Source organism: Panthera onca, chromosome B1 (assembly GCF_046562875.1).
Source record: "Panthera onca isolate mPanOnc1 chromosome B1, mPanOnc1 haplotype 2, whole genome shotgun sequence".
Lineage (NCBI taxonomy): Eukaryota > Metazoa > Chordata > Mammalia > Carnivora > Felidae > Panthera > Panthera onca.
Window position 1 is genome coordinate 60082304 of NC_138342.1, and position 19439 is coordinate 60101742.

Below are 19439 nucleotides of genomic sequence, written 5' to 3' on the forward strand. Positions count from 1 at the left end.
GGTTGGATAACAAATCTGCACTGGACTTTTGCACCAATAGTGTCTGTACAAGACTGGTGACATGAGAGCATATAATCACAATAACTCTCCATTTTATACCTTCCAGAACACCAAAAGGAGGAAATTGTTCCTTTACTTTCCATATCTTCCCAGATTAATAGTTGGACTCAGTGTCTATTAAAAGTCATTGACTAGTTCCTAGGCATTCAAGGATTCTCCGTATTTTTTAACATTATTTGTTCCCCGGGAATTAAAAGTAAGAGAGAAGAGCAACTGCATCATGTAAAATTAAAGGAATATGTGGGCCACCTGGGTGGCTCAGTAGGTTAGGTGACCAACTCTTGATTTCAGCTCAGGTCATGATCTCACAGTTCATGAGATCGAGCCTGAATCAGGCTCCACACTGACAGTGTGGAGCCTTCTTGAGGTTCTCTCTCTCTTTCTCTGTCCCTCCCCTGCACGCACACTTGTCTGCACATGCTCTCTCTCTCTCAAAATAAATCAACCCTGAAAAAATTAAATTAAAGGCATGTTCTGTTACTGATTTGGAAAAAATTATTTCCTTAGAGATGACAGAGAAGTATATTTATAGATATGATAGAAGGGTTCAAAGCCAGGTTTTGTGTAAAAACACAATTAGATTCCATGGGGCGCCTGGGTGGCTCAGTCGGTTGAGCATCCAACTTCGGCTCAGGTCATAGTCTCATGGTCTGTGAGTTCCATCTCGCGGTCTGTGAGTTCAAGCCCTGCATGGGGCTCTGTGCTGACAGCTCGGAGCCTGGAGCTTGCTTCGGATTCCATGTCTCCTTCTCTCTCTGCCCCTCCCCTACTTGTGCTCTGTCTCTCTCTGTCTCTCAAAAATAAATAAATGTAAAAAAAATTTAAAAAAAAACAACCCACAATTAGATTCCTATTTTTAGGGTAAGTTTGAGGAACTTCATTCTACAGCGCAAAGCACCCAATTATCCCCTCCTTTCTTACCAGGCTGCATCTCTTTTTCATCCAAAGTCCCCTTTGAAGTCAACTGTGGCTCAGCACAAATAACAGACAAAGTTTGGGGGATAAGAATCTAGCCTGAGAGGTATAGCAGACTCTGCCCCAGCCTCAGGTGTCAGGCAACCAGAAAAAGCTAAAGATCTACCAAAACCCGACAACAAAAATGCAGGGAATGCCTGAAAAGCAACAGAAGCTGAACAGAGGTTTTCTCAATGGCATAAGGCGTCTTAACATTGATAAACGCATCTCGCTGCTATTTAAAAATGTTATCTTTCTCTGGACTCACCAAGCATTTGGAGAATGGAGCCTAGATTCCTTTCTAGCTTGTATGTGCAAGAGTCTAAGTCAGCACCGACGAGAGAAGCTTGTCTTTTCCCCAAGCACGTAGAAAGCTCCATTCTCTTGTATGTAGAATTTCATAGGCGTATGAACTCTCTGACTCTCTAAAAAGCAACTGTGAGACATATTCAAATGAATCCAGCTAATTTCTTTATCTTGCAAGGGTATCAGAAAAGCAAATCAAAACAGAACAGCTCGGGTCTCCACCCATACCTGCTTGCAATTATAACCTGTTGTACCAGGGCAGTCCTCTGCTTATGTGTAACTATATTTCACGTGTGGACACTGAGCTTCTAACCCACGGAGAAGTGAGGCTTGGAAAACACAAATGCATTCACAGATTTAATTTCAGGAAAGATTTAATGATCTCCCAGGGGGTTCAAGTGTAATACTGAATTCTGGGGATGGGAAACTGCACGAGAGACTCTTGTTATAGAAGATCTGCCAGGAAAAAGAGAGATTCAAATACTTACAATTCAGTGTAGGTTGTAGTAGGAAGAAGGGCTAGTTAACAGCAATGATCATGAGCTATGGATTTAAAAATAGCAACTAGCATCCATTGGAAAAATGTTTGGCCTTCCTTTTATAAAGACAGAGCCCCCGGTTTTCATGGCTTTTGAATAGCCTTACATGCTCCCTGTATTTATGCAAGCTGTTTAACTTTTGGCCGATATGTTTACCTACTTGCAAATCAAATAGTTTTCATAACAAACTCTGTCAGAGATGCACGCTATTTTAAGATTTAAGGACATAGGGTTGAAACATAGGATTCTCAGTGAAAGCTTCGGTGCAGCCTGCAGTCAGGATGCTGTGCTCGACTGAGTTTACCATTTGGGTGGCATCGGCCACAAATACTGGAAACAGAAAGGTAAATTCCAGTGAAGTTCCCAGAGAACACCGCTCTACTCCTATGACAGAATTAGCTGTGGGCCCTTCTTTTCTCTTAGAAGCTTGCTTTCCATTTAAGCTCCCAAGAAATCCAATAGTTGGATCTCCTTGCTGCTCCGGGCCTGTGGCTCTCCAATGGCAGTGTGCCGGAAGCATGGCAAACAATTGTGGTAATATGTCACTGGAGTTGTCGGTGCTTGCTAACCTGGAAAAATGTCAAAGCACATGCACATCACTCTTTGTACCTTCAGAAACAAAGAGATAACACATGAGATCAAGACGCTTGTAGTGTTTCCACTTGAAGCAATAGACATATCTTATATAAAAAATCTTGGGGCGCCTGGGTGGCTCAGTCGGTTAAGCGTCCAACTTCGGCTCAGGTCACGATCTCGCGGTCCGTGGGTTCGTGCCCCGTGTCGGGCTCTGGGCTGATGGCTCAGAGCCTGGAGCCTGCTTCCGATTCTGTGTCTCCCTCTCTCTCTGACCCTCCCTCGTTCATGCTCTGTCTCTCTCTGTCTCAAAAATAAATAAACTTAAAAAAAAAAATCTTTATTTTGGTGGCGCCTGGGTGGCTCAGTTGGTCAAGCTTTCGACTATGGCTCAGTTTAGGATCTCACAGTTTGTGGGTTCGAGTCCTGTGTCAGGCTCTGTGCTGACAGCTCAGAGCCTGGAGTCTGCTTCAGATTCTGTATCTTCCTTTCTCTCTGCCCCTCCCCCGGCCCTTGCTCTCTCTCTCTCTCTCAAAAATAAATAAATATTAAAAATTTTTTTAAAAATTTTATTTTTGATACTAAAACCGCAATATTATATTCTTGAATTTGTCTCACTTTGTCTCCGCATTTCAGGCTCTTTTTTAATGGAAAACATCATATGACACCACAGTTCGGCCAACACTCACTGAGGACCTACTATGTGCCGGGGATGTCTCAGAGATAGGTGCTATCCATAATTAACTGAAAAAGGTCTTAAGTGGCTTGAGACTAAGAAGGACTCTGTCGTCTAGTGTAGAATCAGTAGTTTGGGGCTTGGGAGGGAGTAATGCCAGTGTATTAGTTGAGATTATTCTTTGGTTTGAGGGAGGGGTTTTTGTTTGTTTTTGTTTTTGTTTTTACATTCTTGTCATGGTGTAATTGGCAAAGTTGAGACAAGTTTCCTACCTTCAAGCGGTTTATAGTCTAGCTGTCTAAAAACGTGTTTGGGCCCTTATACATTTGTACATTTATTTATTCATCCACAAATGATTTCATGTTTATCTATTATGAAATAAATGAAATATAACATATTAAAAGAGTAGGGAGGAGAATTTTTTTAGTGAAAAAAAAAAAATAGAAGACACACTGTTTTCCCAGGAAAAATATATAATCTAGTGGAACATCAACTAGATCATATATACATGAAACGAGCGGAGGTTGGTTTTTTATTCTTCAATAGTAGTATTATCTTTCCCATAAGAGCTTCTGCAATGTTCACACTCCTCGTGTAGGACAGAAATATCAGGTGTCACTTATATCACTTAGCATCATAAAGATAAGGGTCCGCAGGTGTGCTGACAACTTGTGTGTCTTGTCATCCGTATTCTCTGAAACGACTTACCGGTCATCTTTATTCTTCTTTTCCTTTGTGCTTTCTGAACACATTGTTCTTCAGCTGCTTTCCTTGGTCTTTACATTTCTCGCTAATATAAACAAAAAACATTCATTGGGGGGGGCGCCTGGGTGGTTCAGTCGGTTAAGCATCCAACTTCAGCTCAGGTCACGATCTCATGGTTCGTGGGTTCGAGCCCCATGTCGGGCTCTGTGCTGACAGCTCAGAGCCTGCTTCCGATTCTGTGTCTCCCTTTCCCTCTGCCCCTCCCCCACTCATGCTCTGTCTCTCTTTCTCAAAAATAAACATTAAAAAAATAAAGCAAAAAGCATTCATTGCTAATGTGCATGTTGATAAATGCCATCTACATGCCTAAACCACCAAAGAATTACGTGACAAGGGCCCAAATCCAGCTTGTGTTCATTGTTATATGTGCAGCCAGGTTTCTCTATAGTTTATTTTTATTGTGTTACATTAAGTCCACTTTTTAAACTGTTTTTCTTGGCCTTCCTGACAAAGACAGAATGGAAAAAAGCTAAGCCACGAAATGAAAACTTTTCTGAACCTCAGGCTAACCTTGTCCCCAGCCTTCTGCAAATGTAATTAACTAAATTCTGCTCTTAATGTCTAATTGCTAGATCCCTCAGTTTATACACACTTTAAGGATCTTGAGTACGTAATGCTTTTTAAATAGATATCCATGGGAAGGAAAGCCTGTAAATGCCATTCTCAACTGACTTGTGTGCCTTTTATTGAATATTAAAGTTCTACTGACAACATATATAGTACGCACTCCACTTGCCCCATTTGTCAATCTGTATTTGTATTAACTAAGTCACCGTAATGCATTTTATTTGATTCCTGAAATAACCAAGCGTTTGCATCTGATTTGTTTCCTCTCCAAAATTAGATACACGATATTTTTTGTGTGGAAAAAAACACAGTGTTAAAAATCTTAGCTTAGTGGGATATTTGGGTGGCTCACTCGGTTGAGTATTTCACTTCAGCTCAGGTTATGATCTCCTGGTTCGTGAGTTTGAGCCTCACATCAGGCTCACTGCTGTCAGTCTGTCAGTGCAGAACCCACTTCGAATCCTCTGTCCCCCTCTCTCTGCCCCTCCCCCGCCTGTGCTTTCTCAAGAATAAATAAATATTAAAAAAAATCTTGGCTTAGATAGCAGGAGTGTATAGTGGAGATTCTTGGAGAACTAGATATGACTGAGTGGCTTATAGGAATTGAAGGATAAGCAAATATCCCATCTCTTGGAAATGTGTATTTCTGAGAATGGACTTTAAGGTTGCATCTCAAGATACGCATCATAAGCATAGATGTGCGTGAATGTAGTTATTGCTCCTGCAAGTTCATTTGGGTTACAGCTATGTCCATGAAACTGAAATTGAACAAGGATTTTTTTTTTTTTTTTTAATTCTTGAGGGAGAGAGAGAGAGAGAGACAGAGTGTGAGCGGGGAGGGGCAGAGGGAGAGGGAGAGGGAGACACGGAATCCGAAGCAGGCTCCAGGCTCTGAGCTGTCCTCACAGAGCCCGATGCAGGGCTTGAACCCACGAACTGTGAGATCATGACCTGAGCTGAAGCCGGACGCTTTACCGACTGAGCCACCCAGGCACCCCAGAACAAGGATTTTCTTAAAACAAGTCTCTGTAGCCAGGAAAGATTGGATTGGGGAGTCTTCATCTTCTTCTTCTTTTTTTTTTCTGGATCCTAATGGAGCTTCTATTTTTTATCTTGCTCTTTGGCTATCTTCCAAGTAAGCATGTTCATTGCTGTTCTTTCTTTCCTAGATTTAGTTTGGAGTCACACTTGGCATCTGACAGTCATGAATTTACCTTTGTACCGCTCAACGTATGAAGCTGTATCCATCTATCCATCTACTTATTCAGTCGGTCAATCATTTAGTCATTATTTGTCCATTCATTCCACAAACATTGATTGAGGGAGTTGTATCTCCCAACTAAATGCTGAGCTTATAAAGATAAATAAGTTGTCAGAGATATGACCTTGGGATTTTTTGTTTGTTTTTTTCCTTCAAATATTTTAGTATTTTAGAGGGATTATTTAATCCTACTATTTAACATTGTATGCTTCATTTGGCTATATAATTCCAAACATTATACTTCATATTGACTTGTTTTGGGGACCACCTTAATTAAAATTTGAACCTAGAAGATATTCAGTGTCTTCACAAGATACGTTGATAGTGGCTGCCTAATAATGGCTTTGAATATATATCATCTCATCCAATTCTCACAACACTCAAGTGAGGTAGATATCATTATTACCCTTATTTATTAACTCTATTATTTCTACTTTATAGATGAGAAGCAGAAATTCAGGGAGGTTAATAAATCTGCTAAGATCATATGGCTAATAACTGTCTGAGTTTGACCTCAATTCTAGTCGTCAGGCTCTAAAACCATCTCCTGAACTAAATCACTGGGTTCCAGAGTGAGTTCATTAGGGTCTTCAATATACTGAGTAAATTTATCAAAAGGTTACTTATTAATTTTAACCAGCAGCTATCAGGCATTTTAATGGAACTGGTGCAAGGAACGTATAGGCTACATCCTAAATGCTGTCCATTTGTTCTCTCCCCCAAATGCCATACAAAAAAATCTCTGTCATCTGGAAGACGAGTGAATTCTCATTTCGGTTTGCTAGATAGAATCATGTGAGGAGGGAGAAAGCCTTGCCGAAGGAGAAAATAAAAACATTTCTTTCTTTGGAAAACAATTATTAAGGCTAATTGATGCAGAGGTGTGTTCATTTAAATATTGTATAAAGCAATGTTTACTGTAGAACCATGATGAAAGCCTAGATGCTATAGCTGAAAACTCTTGGTTTCATCACTTATTAGCCATGTAAATTTAAACTAAAAGTTGTCTATCCCCTTTAAGCTAATACCCTCATTTTATCAATGTAATGGGACATAATAAATAGTTACTTTATGGTTTTTGAGAAAGTTAAATGAAATTATATGTGTAAAACTCCCAGAACAGAGCTTAGCAGAGAGTAAATATTCAACAATGTGGCTTTTATTGCTATTTTTGTGATAAATGTTGTTGAGCACGGGTCTGCACTTCATTTCTTGTTCCCCTGGAAAGGGTAGTCGTACAAAACCAGATCCTATGGGAGAGAGTCCCAGCTATCTTGAGCTTCATCTTATCCCTGCCTTAGTCACACTGGCCTTCTCCAACTGTGTTTTGTCCAACGCCACTAAGTGATTAACTCAATTCTGACACTATCTACCTGGAGATAACATCAGATTCCGCAGGTTAAGGCCCTGTCCCGTAAGACTGATCCCCACTGCCCATCCCCCCCCTCACCACTTCAGATGACAGTTACAAGTTCAGATTGTCACCTATGCTTCTGACCAACCAGCCACAGAAGGGAGGTTCCCGCAAACCCCTCCTTGGGTTCAATTAATTTGTTAGACCAGCTCACAGAACTCAGAGAAACGTTTGTTTTCTACATAACAGGTTTAGTCCAAAAGGATATAACTCAGGAACAGACCAATGGAAAAGACGGATAAGCCAAGGCAAGTGGGAAGGGTCTTGGAACTTCCAGATTTTCTGGGCCCACAACTGTCCCACGTGTTCGCTATCCCAGAAGCTCCCTTAACCCTCTGGGTTTTTATGGACGCTTTGTTACATAAACACAGTTGATTAAATATCACTGGCCATTGATTATAGAATTCGGTCTCTAGCCACTCTCCTCTGACCACAGGGAGATGAAGTCATAACCTTCTAATCACCTGGCAGCCTGCTGCCATCCTTAGGTACTTTCCAAAAGTCATCTCATTAACATAAACCTAGGTGTGGTTGACAGGGGCTTGCTATGAATATCAAAAGACAACTTTATGGCTGTTAGCTCTTAGGAAATTCCAAGGGTTTTAGGAGTTCTGAGCCAGAAACAGAGACATGGATCTTATATATATATTGCTTAGTCTAAATCACAGTATCACAGCTTCTTATAATTCTTCAGAGGGTCTCTCCATCCTTAGCCAAGTCTCATTGGCCTACCTTCCTCTATCCTTCATCTCTTGTCTGGATCCCTCTCATTCTTCAATCCTCAGTTTAAATGTCACTTCCTCAGAGAAATCTTCCTTGACCATGAGCCCCCAGGCTCTATGAGGTATCCTTGTAACATTCCCTCAATGCTTTCTATTATTTTTCCAAATATGTAATTAAGTATGTATTAGTTTAACATCTGTCACTCTAGCTACACTATATGGTCCGTGAAGACAGGAACAGTGCTCTCATGGTAACTTGATGTGTCAACCTGTCTAGCCATCGAATGCCCAGGTTAAACATTATTTCTCTGCCTGTGAGTGTTTCCAGATGAGATGAGCATTTGAGTCAGTGGACTCAGTAAAGCAGACTGCCTTCCCCTGTGCGGGCGGCCCTCATCCAATCTATTGAGGGCCTGGATAGGACAAAATGGTGGACGAAGGAGGAGTTTGCCCCTTTTTCCTGCCTCACTGTTTGAGCTGAAACATCTCATCTCATCTTCTGCCCTCAGACTGGAATTTATACCTGGGATTCCCCTACTTCTCAAGCCTTTGGACTTGGACTTCATGAATTATACCTCTGGCTCTCCTGGGTCTCCAGCTTGCAGACAGCAGATCTTAGGATTTCTCAGCCTCCATAATGCATGAGCCGATTCCTCAAAATAAGTCTCCTTTTATCTAATATGTAAAAATTCACTTACCTGTTAATAAATATATTATAATGTATGTATATATTTATTATATGAAATTTCTTTCTTTCTTTATTATATCTGAGATTACATATTCTGTTTCCCTGGAGAACCCTGACTAATATAAATGAACATAACAGGCATTCAATATATACTTTTTAATTTTTGTTGAGTAGAATGAGTGAGTGACACATGGGGTATTTTGAAACCATTTAGATAAAGCATGTCTCTATATCTCTCAGGATATAACCTTTATTTGGTTCCAACTTTTTATTTGGTTCCAACTTTAGATCTCTTAGTTTTTGTTTCGTTATCCTACCTCTTCCCAGAACCACAAAACCCACCTCAAATCTGTTTTCCATTAATCACTCATAATTTAACAAGTGAAAACGTGTTTTAAGTATGCTATGTTAGAAAAATAGTGTTTCAAGGCAATGGGGAGCATCTTCATTGTTGTGCTTAAGATTGTCTCAGCCAGCCTCAAAATGCCTTAACATTCCAGAGAGAACCCTATGACCAAGCTCACTCAGACATCAAAACTCAACAGTAATCCCCATGCATCCCACAAATCTCATTCTTCTGTTCTTTTGGGTCAAGAACAATTGAATACAATCAGAAAACAGTTAAAACCAATGCAAACAAGAATTATACAATGCTAGATTTTTCCTTGAAAAAAATCTCTCTGACTTGGGTTTGAAAATAGGAAAAACAGGTCATTTTGCTGTAAGTTATGGTTACCACTGCCAAGTCAATGCTCTGTGCAACAAACAAAAACTGTGATGGTTGTGGGAAATTATAAGGAGAAGAAATGAATGATTGCACCTAAGTACAGAGGTCGTTCCTTTATTAAAAGCAGAAGAAATACATAGGAATCAGACCTTTTAAAAAATAAACGTAAGGACAGCAAGAGGATCCTGTTTCAGCTATTTAAAAACGTTTTAACCCAATGATTAACTACAAATTGGAAAACTAAGGGAGAACAGTAGAATCTGGTGATTGCATAAGAATCTGTTCTTACATAGTTTTATGATTTCCAGGCAATCCTGAGTACCTCCCACCTCTGTAACCCTATCTCTGAAAGCCAAACTTTTCTTACGATATGCTATAGTCTGTCTTTAAAAATACCTCTATATTAATATTCTTATTGACAAAACTCAAAAACTGTCTTAGATGCATAACATGTTAACCATACTTTATCATGAAGACCTCCCTAAAATCCCTTTGACTCAAGAAAGTACACCAGCTTAAAATAAAGGTGTTTTCCCCCGAGATTTGAGTTTTTTGACATATGCGGTTGGACACTCATCAGGCATCCTCCCACTAAATAGGGGGAAAAAGGCTAAACCCATTTTTATTTGACTCCATTATAAATAAAATATTTATTATCTGCTTAAGGTTTGTTTTACCCTGTTCCATTTTGTAAAATGTAGGACGAGGTGTAATGGCATCCCAGTCTTCCGTGCCCTACAGCTGTGTCTGGGAAAGCATGAGATCACAGTCCTGGCTGCACTCGAGGTCTGCAGAGTGAGGACCAGGGGTGAGAGAGGGATTGCAGCTGTGACATGAAGCAAACAGGATACACAACGTTGGGAAATAGGAGAGAGACAGACACACAGAGATAGAGAGATAGAAAGAGATTGAGAAAGAGGACTGAATCCATTTAAGAATACCTGGGTTGAAGCCCCTGGTAGGTAGGGGACCAGAAAAGTATGGAGTCAACTGGGACAACTTCTTTCTCTTGCCTGAAACGTTTCTTTCTCCTCGCTCATGCTTTTTCTCCTCCTTCTTCTAAATAGAGGTGCTCTAATTGTATTTTCCTTCTTTCTTTCCTTCCCTTTTTCAGACCACCCGCTTCAGCAAGCCTGTCTGGTCCCATCATGTCAAGGACCCCATCCATGGGGATAGTGACCTGATCTCTACGTCCAGCATACACCTCTCTCCTTGGAGATAGCCTTGCATATTCTGACTCCTCCACATGGATCTCACCAGTCCTTCCAAGTCAGTGTGTCCAAAACTATCTTGAGGTATTTTGCACAATCTACTTTGCATTATTTCTATATATATGCAGATGTCTTCTCTTCCCTAGAACTATGAGCTCCCTGTAAGATCTGAAGCACATTCAGTGTTGGGTTCCCTTCAGCACCATGCTCAATGCTCTGCATTTTGATGACCAATGAATTACTACAAGTTCAACGTGCCCCTAAAAGATATGTCAAAGGGTAGAAATTGAGAGTTAACTTCACATGGAAGTGTTTGCCATAGGAATTAGGACTTAAGAGACCCCTTCACAAAAAAAAAACCTATTTACTAAATTCTACTATTAATAATAATAGCCAGTGTTTATTTTGCTAGTTTCTTCATACAACAATATCCCTGCAAGTTTAATATAATTGTCTTCATTTTGCACATGTAAAAACTGTGGTTCAGAGATGCCAGATAGCTTGCCACAATGACTGAGTTGCAGACAGTTATTTTGCACACACGCTGACTGTTAGAAAGCTCCTAACATTTCCATCACCCTAGGATGCATACTCGGCCGTTCTCACCAAGTTTAAGTTCTGAGAGAATATAGTTCAATTAAAGTTGAATCATCGTTATGTTCCCAGGGATGAATACCCACGTTCTTCTTCAGCATACAGTTAACTAAGCCATTGCATATTCTGTTCTCTGAGTTTATCATTTCTGTACCTGTAAGTGGTCATGTCTCATATAACTCAAATGGTACGTTGTGATATTTCCTCCAAATTAGCAATTGATGGCATCATAAAAGGCAATCGGAAAATTTCTGCGGGATTTTCCTTTGCAGCGTGACTCTTACACCCACATAAAGAGCTTTCAGTTGATGACCCACAAAATCCACATGAAGTGTTTGTGGATTGTTCATCATTTGTGGTTTAGAGGAAATACAGCATGCAACATCCCATGTGTGTGTTTAGGCAAGCCAACGCATTAGACTCTTTCCAGCTACACTGTTTACCGGGCCTTCATGAGAAGCTGACTGAAATTAATTGGGAAGTCATAACTGTTGATAAACACTTCATGAGGAGGGAACAAACATGAAATTGGGTGATTTCAGGAGAATAGTCATTGATCTCTTTGAGGCAAGCTTTTAGAGTAGGGCTGTCTAGTCAACACGCGAGAGCTACATATGGAATTTTAAATATGCTGGTAGCCACACACTATAACAGGTGAAAAGAAACAGGTGAAATTACTTTGAATAATGAAATTTATTTAACTCAATATATCTAAATTACCATCTAACATGTAATCAGTATATAAATTATTAATGAGATATTTTACAATCTTTTTTTCATACTGGATCTTTGAAACCTGGTGGGTATTTCATTCTTAATGGACATGTCAGTTTTGATTAGCCACATCCCAAATGTTCCACAGTGACGTGTGGCTAGTGCCTGATTCCAAAACTGCTGGACAGCAAAATAGATAGACTGGATTCTGCTCTTGGTTCACTTCCAGAAGAATGTTTACCTTCAGTCAGTGGACTTTGGTCCAACCATTCTCTTCTTTAGCTTTGGGGTCTCTGTGGGATTGCAGCAGATTGCAGAAGTCACATAATCAGTAGCTTCCTTCAGAGGCCAAGTAGTATGAAAATTTGCTCCAGCTGGTGATCCATCTTGGGCCCAGTCTCACGTTTTTATTCAAGTAATACATGTTATGATATCCTTTCTGACAGTAGTTTTTTAAATGTTAGAAGAACTGAGAAATTTCTGTGGGATTTTCTTTTGTCAGTTGTTCTGACCAGACCAAAACCTTGCCCCAGCATTACCTGAAGATTATGATTGGTCAAAACTTGACAAAGGCATCATCGCATTCAAAGCAAGTGAATAATTTTCTTGCAGCAAAATGGGTTGTGGGTTTGAGCCTATGCATCACCCATAAATCTAACATGTTTTTTGCATGCAAAGGAGTGACTCATTACCACCCTCCATGTAATAATTGCACACCCTAAAAGCATTATTAGCTTGAATTATGTGTTTTACACCAACATAACCATTGATATAAAATGCCAAGGGTCTCAATTGTTCAAAGACCTTACATGAATCCTATTTTCTCTTCTAGGAAAAAGTAGAGAGACTATTTCTCCTGTAATTATGCTAAAGCAGCAGAAAGGCACAAAGAAGAAATGACCCCTCATTAGTCTGCATCTGGTGAATGAAAGAATATCAAGGCATCTGCACTACGTGGACAGGCAGACAGGCTGTCCCACCCAAACCAGTCTTAAAGGACTGTCTGCACCAAAAACTTCCTTGGGCTAAAGAAGAAGGGCCTCACACAGCTACAGAGGACTCAGATGCAAAGCACACATGCTCGCTAGAGATGCCAGGGCCAGTGGTGAATTAAGAGGCACATTTATCTTCCAATGGAATGGGTAAAAAATGGCAAGAAATTTAAAAAGAAATTTAAAACTTTCTCCTCCAGGGGCATCTGGGTGGCTCAGTTGGTTAAGTGGCTGGCTTTTGATTTCACATCAGGTCATGATCTCATGGTTTGTGAGGTTGGTTGTTTTTTTTTAAGATTTTTAAAAAAATGTTTATTTGTTTTTGAAAGAGAGAGAGACGGAGTGTGAGCAGGAGAGGGGCAGAGAGGGTGCGGGGGGACATGAATATGAAGCAGACTCCAGGCTCAGAGCTGTCAGCACAGAGCCGGCCTCAGGGCTGAACTCATGAACCATGAGATAGTGACCTGAGCCAAAGACAGCCCCTCAACTGACTGAGCCACTCACGGGCCCCTCATGGTTTGTGAGTTTGAGCCCTAAGTCAGGCTCCGCACTGATAGTGTGGAGCCTGCTTGGGATCCTCTCTCCCTCTGTCTCTACCCGTCCTGTGCCTATGCTCTCTCTCTCTCAAAATAAATAAGTTGAATCTCCTCCATATGAGGTATTTACTTCTGGTCCATTTCAAAGCCTGGAAATGTTCTAAACCATAGTCAGCTGACCCTCAGCCTTTCTCCTCTTTCTTTCCAACCCTGTCGTCTCTCGTCTCTCTTGCATTCCACTCTTTATATCTGTCCCCCCACCCCCACCGACTGTTTTGTGAGAACACATGAAGCATATTCTCATCTTCTCTTTTCCTGCCTCCCCTCCTTATCATTATTCTTAATAGCCCGGATGTCTGTTGAAATCCCAGTACTAGGCACTATGCATGCAGCATCTTATTTAAACCAGATGACATTTAGTGGTGAACATTTATTTATAGCTCCAGCTGAGGGATGAGGAAATGAAGTCTCTGAGACACAACCTATTTAAAGTCCCACAGCTTAGGAAGTGGCAGATTTGGGGATTTAAACCGAGTGTTGTTTGACTCCTAAGCCTATATTGGTAACTGTGGCATTGCATCACCCGTACCCTCTCCCTCCATTCAATCTGTGCTTATTAAACACATGAATGCACAGCATAAGTAAATAAGTACACTTACAAAGATAGTAAAACCTTGGATGGTGACTAACTTGTTCTGCGCGTGTTCCTCAAGATGCGTAAACGTTCCTAATAAATTTTAACGCGTTAAACGAGCAATGCCTTGCAATACACGTAGTATGTGATGCCAAGGGTCACGTGAGCACAACCGCGTGGATGGTTCTTGAAATTCGCTTTGATATACGAGTGCTTTGGATTACAAGCATGTATCCAGAATGAATTATGCTCGCAAACCAAGGTCTTATTGTACATATATCTATTTTCAGATTTGTTCACTTTGTCTCCTCGGTGCTTCTTTGGGACAGCACAGACAGTATGGGGACCAGCAGAGATCTCAGCCCCAGTCCCAAGAGATGTGTCAGATGGTGAGGAGCACAAACTTTTAGTGTATTTAGCTCATCCGGACCTTGGGGCCTGACTCGTGAGGAGGCAGCGATAACCTCTAATCAGATGAGGACTGTCAGAACCCAGATGACACAGCCTTTGTCCGATCCTTCAGCTAGAGGTCCTTGAGCTGTCAATGTCATAAGTAGGAATAAACAATGACTGCAGAAAGTTGCCACTAAATAATTTTCAATAGCCTAATGCTATTATGCTAGTTTAGCAACTGCCCCAAAAGACAGTGACTTAACCTGGAGGCCACCATTCCTACCTCTTCCACTTCTGCTCTTCAGCTGCTCCCATTGTAGGTCTGGCCTCTGCACTTACTCTCATTCTGGACCTCCACTGGTAGCTCTGCCCGGGCGGAGCCCTCTATCTATCTGTCCCTGCCAGTGTGACTCAAGTTATCCCACTGCTTCTCATCACGCAGCCTTATCACTGTGTACCCTTGAATTTCCTGAGCTATGCCTCTGCTCACTTTCACTTCTTGTCCACACCATTTTACATCCCATGGGTGGTCCTTTTCAGTGGCTGGCGTGATACTTTGGAGAAGGTGTGAGAGAATTCACTGCAATGCATCAAGGCTTTCGAAGGTGAGAAGGAAGACTCCTGTAGGGATGCTCACTGAGGTCCTTCTCTCCCTGCCAATTCTGGAAGAATAGCTCTCTTTACGTTCATCATTTCATGCACAAGGGTACCTACAATGAACCATGGGAAATGATGCATTTACTTTTTTTCCTGTAGGCACTTCTACTTATCTAGTCCCACTTTATGTTATGCGTGGAATTCTGCTACATGTACTGATAAAACCAAGTGTCCTGTGTTTCCTTGGAAATGCTGTGCTGTTGTAGCTCCATGCACCGATGCATGCTGTTTCCTATTCCTGAAGTGCTACCCTTCCTCTAATTTTATTTGATTAATTCATTTTCATGCCTCAAGACTCATCTCATCTGCCTTCTCTACCAGGTAGCTTTCCCTGGGTTAAGTGACCCTGCTAAGTTAACCAATACATATTTCTGTAAGTGTAGGTGCCAATTAACTTGAAATTATCTCTGTGTGCACCTACGTTTATCTTTGGATTGTAAGCCTCTAGATGGCATAGGAGATGTCTTGATTTATTTTTGTACTATCAGAAACTAGAACAGTGCCTCGCACATAGTTGGCCCTCAATAAAACTTGTTAAAATTTGCTCTGAACTGCCTGACCTGATCTGTAATCTGTCCCTCAGCATCACATTTATAAGTTAAACTTGCACCTTTTTTTAAAATTTCTTTTTATTTGAGAGAGAGCGAGCACATGCAAGTGGGGGAGGGGGAAGAGGGAGAGAGAAAGAGAGAGAGAGAGAGAGAGAGAGAGAGAATCCCAAGCAGGTGCCACGTTCAGTGCATAGCCCAAAGCAGGGCTAGATCCCACAACCCTGGGAACATGACCTGAGTCAAAATCAAGAGTCAGATGCTTAACTGACTAAGCTCCCCAGGTGCCTATAGACTAGCTGTTCTTTTAACCTTTGGTTGGAACTAGAACAGAGTCAATGATTGCTCTCACTTTTTCATATGCATCTCAAAAAAAAAAATAGTCTTAGTTCAGTAGGTTACATATTCAGTCTCACTTATAATCAAACCACATCTAAAATTAAAACACTTCCCTTCTCTCAATTTAGGCTTATTGCCACATGCAATGTAGAGAGAGGTAGGATCAGCTGCTTTTCTCTTTGCCCACATAGCAATGTTTCTCTTCTTCCAGGTGTTTTGACCTGGGGTCAGTATAGTTGTGGAGGTCTAGCATTGGTGATCTCTGGGCCCAAGAGATGTTTAAAGCTGGCATGTTTCTCTCATGAGGAACCTCAAGGAGAAGCTCTGCATTCCTGGGGATCTATCAACTGCAATTCCCTTGAGCTATGCAAAGGCATCTTTTTCTAGCTTGTTGCTTATGACTTATTCTTAACTTCTGAGCATCCAATAGCTATACCTACTGATTATTTTCATTATAATTACCCTGCTTTACTAGGTGGTCCTCTTGGACAATATCCAAGTAATCCCATCCCAGTCTTGCACTTAGCCCACATCATGGCCTTGATAGACACTTACATATGCTTTGTTTCAACACTCCCTGTATAACCATCTCTCCCTTCACTTTGAATTTATAAATGTGACATCAGTCCATTGTGTCACACACATTCCTGGAAATAAGTATCACACTCTCTTGTCACGTTAGAGATCTTTAACCTAGGGTTTAGCTGAGTGAAAAGATCTTCCCCTCTTCCACAAGATGGCAAGTAGACTCAGCACATCAATACTCTCTTAAAAATTCTTCCTTACTATCTAGCTCTCAATGTTATGTCCTCAAGTTATGAGAGAAGTTTAAAGCAGTTACACCCACCTCCTTTACAGATACAACAAAGTGGTTTCACATCTCATTTTTAAAAGAATGTGGCACCTGTTGCTTTCTCAAAACTGAGACTAAAACGTCTCTGTTTTAATGTCTATTATATATCTGTTATATATGTTCAAAGCAGATTGAATTGATAAGGAAAAGCAATTAGAGAAAAGGAATTATATAGTTATAGAAGTAAAGTTAAAAAAAAAAAAAAAAAAAAAAAAGAAGTAAAGTTCACCAGGAAGATATAACAATTCCAAACACAAATGTTTCTAATAGCACAATTTCGAAATATAAAGCAAATATTTAAAACTATTAAAAGTAGACACTGACAAATCTGTGGTCATATGAAGCAATTTTTATATATCTTTCTGAGTAATTAATAGGTTATGAATTTAAAGCTGTCTGTAACGATACAGAATGTTCAAATACAATTAACGAGTTCAATCTACTGGAAATATAATGAACTATAAACCCAGCAATTAATTTCCTAAAAAAAACACATTTCTAATGTTTCAAAGTTGACCCTGTTACTAGTCATAAAACCAGTTACAATAAATACTAAAGGATCAACATTATACAAAATACAGAGTCTGATTAACTGCAATTCAAATATCACAAACTAGTAAAGTTATATATATATATATATATATATATATATATATGTAAAACTTTATATATATAGATAGAAAGTTTTATATAAAGTATATATATAAAGTTATATATATATAAAGTATATATATATATAAAGTTTATATATAAACTTTATATATATAAAGTTATATATATATAAAGTTTATATATAAACTTTATATATATAGAGTTTATATATATAAAGTTATATATATACTTTATATATATATATATATATATATATATGAATTAAAAACATACTTCTAAACAACTCACAAATCAAGGAAGAAATTCTAATAGAAATTAGAACATATGGAGGCGCCTGGGTGGCTCAGTCGGTTATGATTTCACAGTTTGTGGGTTCGAGCCCCACATCAGGCTCTGTGCTGACAGCTCAGAGCCTGGAGCCTGCTTCGAATTCTGTGTCTCCCTCTCTCTCTGCCCCTCCCTTGCTTGCGCACTCTGTCTCTTTCTCTCTCTCAAAAATAAATGAACATTAAAAAAAAAATTTTTTTTAAAAAGAAGTTAGAACATATGTGGAATCAAATGACACTGGTATCCAAAATGCCACGAGCTAAGAGTTAAAAAGCTAATCTTACACCCTAAAAAGCTGCACAGAGTAGTCCAAATGATAGAAAAAGATGGAATGTTTCCTAAATAATCTTATTAACATAATCTTGAAACCAAAACCAGAAACTGACACTTTAAAGAAAGAGGTTTAAAGGCTAGTCTCTCTCATGAACATCTCAAACAGAATACTAGCACTATAAAAGTATAAAATACATTACAACCAAACTGAGTTTATACTAAAAATGCAAGTATAGTTTACACTGAAAGGTGTTCATTAAATGGATGAATTCACTCCTTTACTAGATTAAAGGTTAATTAAGGAATGGATCAAAATAATTAAGGGGATCAAAAGATAAAAAGAGAAAAGAAATGCAATTGATGTAAAACAGACATAAACATTTTGTGAAAGATATTAAAATACTGGGTATATATATATTTATATATACATATAAAACACTGATGCACACTTACTATTCCTAAATAAAAAATGGTAATAATTTAGCCAACTAAAATATAGAATTTTTTTTTAAAAGAAAGACAAATTGTGGTAAGTACCCTACCAGATAACAAGACTTATAAAATTATGGTACTTAAAATGATGTGACTTTTGTAAATCAGAAGTCTTTCACATTCTTGTTTGTGCTATTTGCTTATAAAATTTATTTAGAAATGTGTTCTTCTAGGGGCACCTGGGTGGCTCAGTCGGTTGGGTGGCCGACTTCGGCTCAGGTCATGATCTCGCGGTCCGTGAGTTCGAGCCCCGCGTCGGGCTCTGTGCTGACAGCTCAGAGCCTGGAGCCTGTTTCAGATTCTGTGTCTCCCTCTCTCTGACCCTCCCCTGTTCATACTCTGTCTCTCCCTGTCTCAAAAATAAATAAAACGTTAAAAAAAAAATGATGTGGCACTTGGATGGGGGAAGAAACAGTAGACTAATGGACAGAATAAAGAACTCAACTAAATGACCATTGGCATAAGAACATTTTAGAGGTAGTTTTGGAAGTTCAAGAAGAATGATAAATTATCCAATAAATGATGCTTGGAATTTCGGTTTTCCATAAAGGAAGAAGTCAAATTAGAGTCCCATGCTAATATGAATCACAATAAATCTATTCTAGGTGGATTCAAATCTATATGTAAAAAGCACAACTTAAAAGTTTTAGAAGAGGGGTGCGTGGGTGGCTCAGTGGGTTAATGATCGGCTCAGGTCATGATCTCATGGTGAGTTCCAGCCCCACATCGGACTCTCTGCTGTCAGTACAGAACCTGCTTCAGATCCCCTGTCACCCTCCCTGCCTCCCCTTCTTTGCCACCCATCTCTCTCTGCCACCCAGTCTCCCTGTCCCCCACCCCTCACCCCCTCCTTCTCCCTCCCTCCAGCTTAAGGATTCTCTCTCTCTTAAAAATAAGTAAACATTTTTTAAAAATTTAGAAGAAAATATGGTAGAATACTTTTACTTTTATAATCTCAGAAAAAGGAGGGGTTTCTTAAAATATAAAAAGAAAACATAAATAGAAACATTTA

The 19439-nt window shown here is 39.7% G+C and overlaps 1 pseudogene; it reads right to left on the reverse strand.

The window, feature by feature from the left end:
• Positions 1-3860, reverse strand: part of LOC145715423 (uncharacterized) — a 31054-nt pseudogene extending 27194 nt beyond the window's left edge.
• Between the last annotated feature and the right edge of the window lie 15579 nt (positions 3861-19439).